Below are 11,812 nucleotides of genomic sequence, written 5' to 3'. Positions count from 1 at the left end.
CCATCCTCTGGTGTGGGGAGTTTAAACCTCATGTTTTCAGTCGGGTCAACATTCAGCCAAGTTATGCTCCTGATAGATAGAAAAACCTGTAGGCGTTTTCACCAAGCACAGCATCCCCTGCTCAGAGGAAGCAGTAGCGAGCAGTCCTAGAAGACGCTGTGCCTCTTAGGAACAGGAACTGACTGTACATCTGAGTGAGGTGGAACTCTTCAGTTATAAAGTGCCCCAACTGCAGGGCGTCCTCACGTCTGCCGTGTCTGCTCCTCCCCTGCCAAATGACCGCCCAGCGTCTGTCTCCTTCGGCCCCTAGGAGCTATGTCTGTTCTGTGTGATTCCTGACATACTGACACGGTTCTAAATCTGTCTGCTGATACTAGGGAGATCAGTGTGTGTATAGTTTCCACTCTTGAAGCCTTTGCCTACTGTGTGACTTTGTAATTTAGGTACCTGTGTTCCTTTCCTGTTTCTGACATAAAGTACCCTGATGAAAAAACCTTAAGGGAGAAAGGGCTGGTGTTGGCTCACAGTTCAAGACACCATCCATTGGGTGGAGAAGTCAACGCAGCAGGAGCTTGAAGCAGCTGGTCAACCTCATCTACCGTCCAGTGGAGGACAAAGAGTGGATGCTACTGTTCTCTCCTGCACAGCCTGGCAGTGTGTATCTTCTACCTCAGTTAATACTATCAGAGGATTCAGAAAGGCATGCCCAGAGGCCCATCTCACAGGTGATTCTGGGTTGTGTCACACTGATAATGCCATCCCACTAACTAGGACTTTTCACTGGTCCTCTGCCTTGTGTAACAGATACACAGAGATGAGTATGTGGCATGTCCTGTGCATGAGGGACAAAAAGATCACTGAGACCTGTGTATGGGGAGGCGACATTGTGGAGGCCTACTCTGGCATACAAGTAGTCATAAAGCAAGCAGTTATGGCACGAGAGGCATCTTGGTGTACACTGCAGTCTGGAGAGGGTTAGAAGTATGTAGGTGATGTAACTCACAAGAGTGAAGGGTACCCCAGACAAAGGTCAGAACTGCAGTCCAGTCCAGTGTAGAAGCTCATGACTAATCCTAGCACTCAGGTAAGGCCAGCCTGGGCTACAGAGTGAGACCCTACTCCTTAGCCCTACCCTCATCCCCCAAAATAGTATGATGAAAGAGAATGAGTTGGGTCAGGGATGAAGCCTGCAGTGTTGAAGATGGGATTGGACTCAGTTGAAGCCCTTAAGTGAAATGCCTGCCAGTGCTTTCTCTGAGATCGTGGGTGAATTTAGGTAAATCTCTGAACCTTTTTTGCATGCCATGCCATCTATAAAATGGGAATAGCACACACTGACTATTGTCTTACTTGTTTAGGCCAGGATTTTTTTAAAGTACAAGTCTCAGCTCGTTTCTGAGTTAAGGCAGCTTAAAGGTTTAATGCATTGTATCCGCATTAAATAAAAAACTAGAAAAAGGAAACTGTACCACATGTGTTAATAGGTGCTTTAGTTTCGTGAATGTTCTGGGACTGTGTATGTGTATGTAGTTTGCATTCTATTTATAAGTCTTCAAGCGTAAAGATTGTGGTTTTTCTGTCTCTCCTCTTACTTCATCTAGAAAAATACCTGCTATGTTGGGGTATTTTTATCTGCTTATTGAAAGAGTGAATGCAAGGATATGTACACACACCCAACCTTGGTTGCAGAGTAAAATAAAAAATTCTCCACCTTGTTTTTGAAATAGGGTGTGCTGCTGATGCTGGAGCTCACTGATTTTCTTAGACTGGCCAGCAAGCCCCAGGGATCCTCCTCTTAAGTGCTGGGGTTATAGTGCCTGCCAGGCTTTTATGTGGGTGCTGGGGGTTGAACCACATGCTTGTAGTTTACAATTTGAGCCATCTCCCTAGCTCCTAAAAAGATGTTTTTGTATGTGTGTGTTTTGTTTTTCTGAGACATGGAAAATAAAAATTGAAAGCCACCAAATACTTGAGATGACAGTACTTTTTATGATGACAGAATAAAACCCAAAGGGCTCAGTGATTTTAAAGGCAGTTTGGTTGGTTGGTTTGTTGTTTTTTCTCCCACCCCTGAATCTGTGAGCTATTTTATTAAATCATCTCAATTCTTTGCTTTGCTTTGGCAAGAGAAAGTTCTATGAGTTCAAAGCTCACTTAGGCAAGGGCTTTGACAAGATCCTGAGAACAAGATGAACAGAATGGGAATTGATGGTTTGATTCGGCCCCACCCAAGAGTCCCCACCCACAGAGTCCCATCAGTGAGCACAAGTCCTACTGTAACAATGTTGAAGTCAACCAGTAGTTACAAAGTGCCTTCTCTATTCATGTCTGTGTATAGTAGTTTGCTTTTTGTAGGAGCAAATAAAGGATGAACATGGATCACGAGGAGGGGGAGAAGACAGTCACTGTACTAAAGAGTCTAACCATGTCGAGCACACAAAGACAGATACCCTAATACCAGTGAGTCTAGTGAGGAGACAACCGAGGACACGAGCGTGGGAGAACACATGAAGGCTATATCGGAGAATAGCATTTGAAACTTAATTTACAAGATGAAATATTTTGAGAGAAAAAACATTCAGGGTAAAGGCAATGTCTGCATGGAGGGAGGAGGATGTCAGCTGTGTAGGGGTCATGGAACAACCAAAGTGCAATTTAGCTGGAGCACAGATTTGTATATTTTAAAAATGACTAAATGGACAGTTCATTGGTCCATTGAACTTAGGTCATAAGGTCCTAAGTTCAATCCCCAGCACTGATATTTACAAAATGAGCCTCAGTCTAGGGTGGATTCATATTTCAGAGTCTTGAATTCTGGGGTGAGCTACTTTGCTTGGTGCAAAGCTGGAAGCCACTGAACATTTAGGGGCATAGTCAGGTATAGAGATGAATAAACTTAGCCCACATCGGCTCTTAGAAAAGGTGAACTTGGGAGACACCAAAAGAACATAACTAATTCAGCTCACCTCTACTTCATTGATATCTGCTGTCTTTTCCATCTCATTTTGACCCTTTTTCCCAGACTGTTCTTAGCTTGCCCCTATATACCTATATTATCTTGTAGTTTCTTCTTTAGATAGGTTTCCAAGAGCTTTTAAAGGAAAAAGCCAGGTACTGTCGGAGGGTATTTAATCCACACAGCTCATGAGATAGTGAGGTAGGTGGATATTCTTAGAATTTACCCAGCATCATGTTCTTCCTAACAGTCCTATTTTTATAGGCCATGTTTCCTTCTATGGAATTTGACTCAACCACATCCACAGAAGTGGACTTTACTTGCTACACAAACCACCATAATTCCGCATTGCCAGAGTAATAGTAGGTCCTGCCTAAGCCAGCTAGCACATTTCTAGAACAGACTGGTTCAGGTGAGACTTGGGAGAGTTTGCTGGGGGGGTTGGAAAAGTTCCAAGGGGTGCTCTTCACATGGATGGAAGGAAGTAGTGCTGCTGGAGTCAGGCGGCCACGGTGGGTGTGGAACCAAATTAGGAGTGAAGACACCACCCTAAAGGCAGAGCAGAGGTGGCCCTCATTGGTGACATTCCTGGGCCTGTGACTGACATGACTCAGATAACCTCAAGGTGCTGGTGATCCTGAAATGTCAGATCTGGGATGGGACGAATTCTCATTATGTTGGATTTAGGTAGGGTTCTGGTTTTTTTGTCACTTGTCTTATAAAGATCTTAATTCAAGGAATCAATTTGCTGCCATCTTAGCCACAGAGAGTAGGCAATGAGAATCCAGAACTCCAGTTTGTTTGTTTTTTGACCACGCAATGCTGCTTCAGCATGCATTAGTATGCTGTCCTTCATAGCCACAGAACTCGTTTGCCTATTCCTATCTTCCCCTGCAGCTCAGCCTCCTCGGTACCTGCTCACCTTCCGTGACACATCCTTATAATTTCCCCACTGTGATGTGTGGAACTTTTGGTTCCATCACAAAAATACACATATGCAAGTGTTTTGAACTTCTCAAGAGAACACAGCTCATAAGCCTATAGCCTGGATGTGAATTCAGTTAGTCTCTGACTCACTGTTGCCACCATGGGGACGCAGCATGCCCGGGACACTTGGTTTGACCCCTATGACTGTAGGGTTTTTTTAAGGCCACATCTATGCCAATGTCATCGTCAAGTGCTGGGTGATTCTCTCCGTCCTTTAAGGACCTTTAGTGCTTTTCCTAGGCCTGTGCACTACTGGGCTATACTGAAGCCATCAACAGTCCATGGCCTCTTTAATATGACCCAGATGGATACCCTAGTCTCCAGATGCCTGCCATCTTTTGCTCCAAAGGCTGCCCTCTCCCACTCTGGAGAAGAAACTGGAAACATGTCCTCATGCTCCTCACCTGCATCCTGCTCTGGGGCCACATACCCTGAGATTGTAGTTACCACCTTCCCTTCCTATTGCCCCTACAGAACCATGCTTCTAGCTCGTGTGTGTGTGTGTGTGTGTGTGTGTGTGTGTGTGTGTGTGTGTGTGTGTGCATTGTTAAAGACCTTCCGACAGGACCCATCCTTTTCAAGCCTGGATTAACTGTGTCCCCTCCCCAGGAGACTGCTCTGTCTCTACCACAGCTTCCCACTAAGAATGTCTAACCACTTGTCCTGGGTAGCTACATACTCTGGTTTTCTAAATTATTTTGACTTTCTCCTTCCTTTTTTATTGTAATGGTAAATGGTTTGCACCTCTAAAGGCTGTCTGTCTACCTTTGCCTTATCTTGGCTTACATCTCATTTCATTCTGACCCACCCCTCTGCTTCCCACCTAACACATTCCAAGAGTGGTCTGTGCTGGCTGCCACCGATTCTTCTAGTCTGGAACCCACCCAGCTCAAACTGAGGCGAAGTCACTGAAATTTGTAAAAGCTCCATTCCCCAAGCCCAGCAGTAAACTTTGGTGTTTTGCTTCTGCTCTCTGTAGCATCAGATGCTACTGATCATCTGGAACCATGGTTATGCTCTCAAGGTTCCTCCTACCTTAGCAGCCACGCCTTCTGTTCCCTCGGCCAGCTTCTCTTTCCAAGTGCAGCATAGTGGAATGTCCTTGAAGATGAGCCTACCTTCCTCCTGTGTTAGTCTGTCCAGAAACATGGCTTTGGGGGCTAGCCTTTGATTACTTTTCAAGTTGTATCACTATTACTGACATCTCCCCCCCCCCCCCTGTGGTTAGTCTCTAAAGTGGATCTCAGTCTGTACAGATGCACTCGAGGGAGAGCAGCAAAGAATCCGCCCACATGGCTGCTCCATTATTGGGAGAAAGATTCTTATTGTGAATAAGAGAGAGAATATCCAGAGGCATCTTGGAAGAGTCCAGAGCAGTGAGGAAGAGCAGTGGACTGGTCATAGCCAGGGCTATCTGTGAGAGATAACAGAGGGCAAGAGAGCATAGGGTGGAAAAATCACATGGATTATAAGAAACAGGAGGGACTCCTGGGGATGGAAAACCATTTCACAAGTTCCTGAGGTGCTGGCTTCATCTAACTGCCAGAAATCCTTCTACAGTCCAGTTTGAACTCATTTCTAGATACCTGCACACCCTGAGACCTACCAACACATATGCCCCTGTCCTTATGAACAGGTGGGCCCTCTTCACTATCTGACTTCTCAAAACAGTATGGCAGAAGGCAGGCTATCTGAGACCGGGCTTAGCCTTTAAGAGGCCAGGTAAGTTCTGCTGTCATCCTCTATTGAGAAGCCAGGGAGGAGTCTGACTCCCTGTGGCCTGTAGTATGAGGAAGCCTAAGCCAACTACATGAAGAGCCCCATGGAGCACTGGCCTAGTTAGGGTTACTATTGCTATGACAAACACCATGGCCAACGTGACTTGGGGAGGAAAGGGTTCATTTGGCTTCCACTTCCACATCAGAGTCCATCATCAAAGGAAGTCAGGACAGGAACTCAAACAGGGCAGGAACCCAGAGGCAGGAGCTGATGCAGAGGCCATGGAGGGGTGCCGCTTACTGCCTTGCTCTTCATGGCTTGCTCAATAGAACCCAGGACCACCAGCCCAGGGATGGCACCACCCACAATGGGCAAGGCCCTTCCACATCAATCACTGATTAAGAAAATGCCCCACAGCTGGATCTTATGGAGACACTTTCTCAGTTGAGATTCCCTCCTTTCAGATGACTCTAGCCTGTGTTAAGTTGACATAAAACTAGCCAGCACAAGCACCAAGCGACCAGATAGCGAGTGATAATAAGTGAAGCTATCATGGCTGGCCTAGCCGCCAATCGATGAGGCCAAATGAGTAACCCCTGCTGATGTCACAGGGACCAGCACTACCCGGATGAGCCCCGTCGACCTACAGAATTGTAAGAAAACTAAATTCTCATCATTTATATACATTTTAAGATTTTTTTTAAATTTATGTACATACCACAGAGCATGTGTGGAGCCCAGAGGACAGCTTTGTGGAGTTGGTTCTCCTTCCCAGTGGGTTCTGGGAATCGGTCTCCAGCCTGGTAGCACATGCCTCTCACTGGCCCACTAAGTTAGGGAGTAGTTCACTATGCAGCAAAAGATACCTGAGACACCTTCTTCTGCAAACCCACATACCTTTTATTGTCATTTGTTTCCATGTGGAAGTCTAATGGGCATGCAGACTTAGCATGTCCAAATGTGACTGCAGACATGTCCTCCGGGTCCTCCACTTCAGTGAAGTCATCCTAGGACTTTTTTCTTACATTTCCTCTTTTAATCTGCTTGGCCCAGCCCCTAAGTATATCCGGAATCTCATGAACCCTCTCAATGCCGTCATCTATAACACGAACTGCTAAATTGGTCTTTTAATAAAAAAAAAACCCAGGAGACTGATATTGGGGTAAATGCTGAAGGATCAGAGAGACAAAGGAACAAGCCACTGCCACGTCTCACCTTGCCAACTCCATGAATCCTCTGACTGAAATCCTCTGAGTCCTCACCCGAAAGGCTCCAGCCAAAAAAGCCTCTAGTTCCTGTCTCCTCCCGCCTTATATACCTTTCTCCTCCCAGCCATCACTTCCTTCCTAGTGCTGGGATTAATGGCGTGTGACTCCCAAGGGTTGGGATTAAAAGGTGTGTGCCACCACTCTCTGGCTCTGTTTCTCTCCTAGACTGAGTCAATCTCATGTAGTCCAGGGTGGCTTTGAACTCACAGAGATCCAGACAGATCTCTGCCTCCTGAGTGCTAGGATTAAAGGTGTGTGCCACCACTGCCTGACCTCTGTGTTTAATCTAGTGGCTTGTTCTGTCCTCTGATCATCAGGCAAATGTCATTAGGGCACACTATCTATCCCCACAGTCATCGATTCCAAGCCTCCGTCATCACTTCCCTAGTCTACTGCAGCAGCCTTCCGCCTGCCTTTTCCTCCTTCCATGTGCCGCCCCTGTAGTCCATCCTGCCTCCCAGTGGAGAATGCAAAGCAGTCAGTGAGCCGTTAGAAATCAGTAAAGCAGAGCCAGGCAGTGGTGGCACACCTTCAATCCCAGCACTCTGGAGGCCGAGGCAGGTGGATCTTTGAGTTTGAGGCCAGCCTGGTCTACAGAGTGAGTTCCAGGACAGTCAGAGTTACATAATAGACACTGTTTCAAAAAATCCAAAAATAATATTTAAATAAAAGTAAGTAAAACACTTTAAAATATGTTTGGTACTGCCAATTATTCCATTATAAAGTACTACCTTGGTAGGATGACTGTTACTAAAAAAATAAAATAAAATACAGAAAATAACAAGACAAGGATGGAAAGGTTGTGAAAAAATTGGATTCCTTATGATTCTGCTGGAGAAGCAAGCCCCACAGCTGTGGGTCTTCCTGTCTGGATTAGCACCATGCACCTCAGCCAACCCTGAGGAACTAGGAAAACAGGCCTGAGTAAATTCCTGGGCTTCACACAAAAACCGCAGTCCAGACGTGTTTAGATAATTTAGGTCTGTGTGCTAAGGCTGTGAGAATGGGTAGGACTGTCCTAACTAGTCTGTGGTTAAAAGGGGTTCAAAGCACTTGCTTCTCTTGCAGAGGACCCAAGTTTAATTCCCAGCACCCACAAGGCAGATCACAACTGTCTGTAACTCCAGTTCTGGGGGATCCAATGTCCTCTTCTGACTGCCAACAGTACTAGGAACTCATAAAGTACACATACATACACACGTGCAGGCAAAAGTCATATATATAAATAAATTTTTAAATAAGTCAGAAATAAATAAATAAATTAGTTGAGGTACAGATACCTTGCTCAGGATTACAGAGCTAGGAAGAATTGGAATTTAAACATGAATACCAAAAAGAAATTAATCAGAGGATGCTTTTCTTTTTGTTTAAGGCATTTATTTTTTACTTTAATATAAGTTCAAAATTTATTTATTTATCTATTTATTTGTTTATTTATTTGAAACAGGGTCTCTGTAGCTCTGGCTGGCGGGGGACTTGTGGCCTTGAACTCACAGAGCTCTGCCTACTTGGACTTCCTGAGTGCTCAGATTAAAGGCTGGCGCCACCAGGCCAGGCACTAAATTCATGTTTTAAAACAAGGAATCAACATAAATATAAGACATCAAATACATAGTAGAATAAGCAAACTTGTAACAAAAATTGTGAAAGTGGCATATAACGCCGGATGCCTGGGGACTGTATGCAGGCTGGTGGGTGTGCTGAGAGACAGGAGGGCAAGAAAGAGATGCAGGAGTGATCTTTGCACGGTCTGCCCACGCACTGAGGATACAGTACAAAGGGAAATGTCAAGATCACACTTTTCCCCGCCTGAGAGATGTCAGATTGCAGCCTGTCAATTCTGGGCTCTAATCCAAGGGACAGACAGGAATAACGGCTCAAACCCGGCATTCCTATCGACTGTCAAAAGTGCATCTGTTATTGGTACAGTAGATCTTCGAAAGCTGTCACAAAAAGTTGACTGGGTTCTTTAAATCTGTCCGAACTCTTAAAGACGATTACCACAGCTAAGCATGTTAGAATGTTCTAAATTGCTTCCTTGATTGCATGCTGAGCATTTTAGCAGCTGAGTACACTGTAAATACTCCAGCAGGAAATTTTGTTTCACATCTTTATTTCTTTGGGATCCCATGAGAAATATGAGGATCTTGTTTATTGTTGAAATGCATCTTGTTTAATGTCTTTCACATCTGTCCCTGGTGTCTTACCAGCAAAAATGGTGGTGAAAATGCCCCTAAGAAGAGGGAGGGATCAGACAGAATCCAAAGACGAGAAAGAAAAATACATGTACTGGAGAAGGAAAATGGAGCCACATACCTGAAAGAAGCCCCAACACTCTGAGCAGGAGAGGCTCTGGGCACTAGGATAACCCTAGTAAGGACCCTAGATAAGCCTGGGTGCCCAGAATGCCTGTGCCCTGGTCCCCATATCCAGCTGGTGCTCTCAGGGAGGACACCTCCTCTACTACATCACCTCCTCGGCCGTGTGCACCCTTCGGCCCTTTTGCCTCATCTTGCTAATCTGCAAGGGGCACTGGCATGAATGTGACACGCGTCTGTGTATCATAAGCACACCTGTCTCACTAACCCACAGATGTACGTTGAAGGAAGCAGGTTAGCGGGTACAAACAGGGTTGCCCACAGGAACAGCTTCCTTCACCGCATGCTTCTATCACAATACAGCCCATCATGCTCCCCCAAAACTCTGCTTCAATTTCCAGCCACGCCATTAACAGCATCATCCCCATGTCTCCGCAGGGCCCTCCTTTCAGCTGAGGATACTCACCTCTGAGGCGGTACTGTCTCTAGAACAGCTTTGTGGTCTGCTGTGTGTGTTTGTTTACAACTGTTCTTGTTTATTTCATCTTACAACTCCCAGGTCCCACTCTGTCACTGAGGGGAGCCAGGGAGGGAAGTCCTCACGGGAAATGAGACAGGAACCAAAGCAAAAGCCATGGAACAGGTTTCAGGTATCCTCGGGTTGGTCTTCACACTCTCAGGGGAGACTGCGCTGGCCAGTTTTGTGTCAACTTGACACCGCTGGAGTCACTTGGGAAAAGGGAACCCTGGTTGAGAAAATGCTCCCGCTAGACTGACCTGTGGGCTAGCCTGTGCTGCGTTTTATTGATTGATGATTGGTGTTGGAGGGCCCAGCTCATGGTGGATCAGTCACTCTGGGCTGCTGATCCTGGGTACCATAGAAAGCAGGCCGAGCAAGCCATGCAAGCCAGTAAGCAGTGTTCCTCCATGGTCCCTGCTTCCAGCTTGCTGCCTGTGATGGCTCTTCTTGGTTGTCAACTTGACCACATCTGGAATGAACTAGAATCTGGAAATGGAGGGAACACCTGTGAGGGACTTTTTTGCTTGGTTTGAAATGGGTGAAGTGGGTGAATCCACTTGTAGTCCGGACCGTTGAGGCAGGAAGACCTACGTCTTTAATCCAGATCTTGAGGCTACACCTTGAATCTGGGCCTCACCCACTGGCAGCCTATATAAGGAATGGAAGCTGGTTTTTCATTCAGTTCTTCACCTGCTTGCCCTCGCCTTGCGGCACATCCATTCCTTCACTGGCACTGGAGTCTACTCTTTCAGGATTCCAGCATCTACAGAAGAGCAGCTGAGACACCCAGCCTTGCAGACTGAGCAGCTACTAGATTCTTGGACTTGCCATTCACAGCCAGCTGTTACTGGATTAGCTAGACCACAGCCTGTAAGTCATTCCAATAAATTCCCTTTTATATAGAGAGACTCATTCCATGAATTCTGTGACTCCTGAGAACCCTGACTAATACACTGCCCTAATCGCCCTTCACGATGTACTACAACTCTCAGATGAAAATCAACTCTTTCTTCCCCAAACTGCTTTTTACCACAGCAACATGACATGTACCACAGCAACAGAAACCTAAGATACCCAAATCTATTCTGCTGGAAATATTGTTTAAATTTCTGTTTTTAGAAATGAGTTTATCTGTTGTAATCCAGAGAGCAATAGACTTCCACTTGGAAGTTCTGAGGACTAAATGCCTCCAAAGTAACAAAATTGGAAGAACTAAAAACATGAACTAAACAATAACCAAAGGCGTGAACACAGTGGCCGGTATATGACTGAGACCTTTCCATGGGACGCGGTCTGCAAATTTTAAGGGAACCAGAGCAGGAGGAGGCAGCTGCAGCAACTACCTCCACAACACGAGCTCAGGAGCATCAGAGGTGGGCAAGGAACACACCATGGACCAGCATTGCAAAGCACCACTCACGAGAACGTGATCCGGATGTGAAGATACTCAAGCTGCTTCCCGCATGTCATACTCAAATAGCTAGGCTACTTTAAGAAAACAGACATAAAATATACATTATTATTTTTTATTTTTAAAAATCTGGGTTGAACAGTAAAGCTGCATATACATGAATAAAATCAAGCAACACTTTAAAACAAACCAACCAACCCCAAACACTGCGAATTGTTAACAGACTACTAGACCGTCAACTGGAGGGTTGGAACACAGGAGTAAGAGAACCCCTTCCAACACCAACACTAACAGAAAACGGATACAAAGGCCTCCCGCTCACAGGCTTCTGTGTGCACGTGTGTGTTCCCAGGTGTGGCCGCCAGGGGAGAAAAAGTTGGAAAGGGTACAATAATAAAATCAGTCATTAGTAAATGAACACCAGCCAGAAAGACTTTCCTAGTGTGTTTAAAAACACCCAGGAGAATAAAAACATTACAAATGCATTTTTGTTACAAAACAAAGAACTGTCACATAGAAAACACTGACATTTTAAGTAGAGACAGATGACTTATCTAAGTGGTGAAGTCAAACAGACTTGTCAATCACAGCTAAGCAAGAGAACCCTGGGAAGCTACACTAGGTCTCCACCCA

Source organism: Peromyscus eremicus, chromosome 2 (assembly GCF_949786415.1).
Source record: "Peromyscus eremicus chromosome 2, PerEre_H2_v1, whole genome shotgun sequence".
In the NCBI taxonomy this organism is placed as follows: domain Eukaryota; kingdom Metazoa; phylum Chordata; class Mammalia; order Rodentia; family Cricetidae; genus Peromyscus; species Peromyscus eremicus.
Note: the sequence above shows the minus strand (reverse complement) of the source record.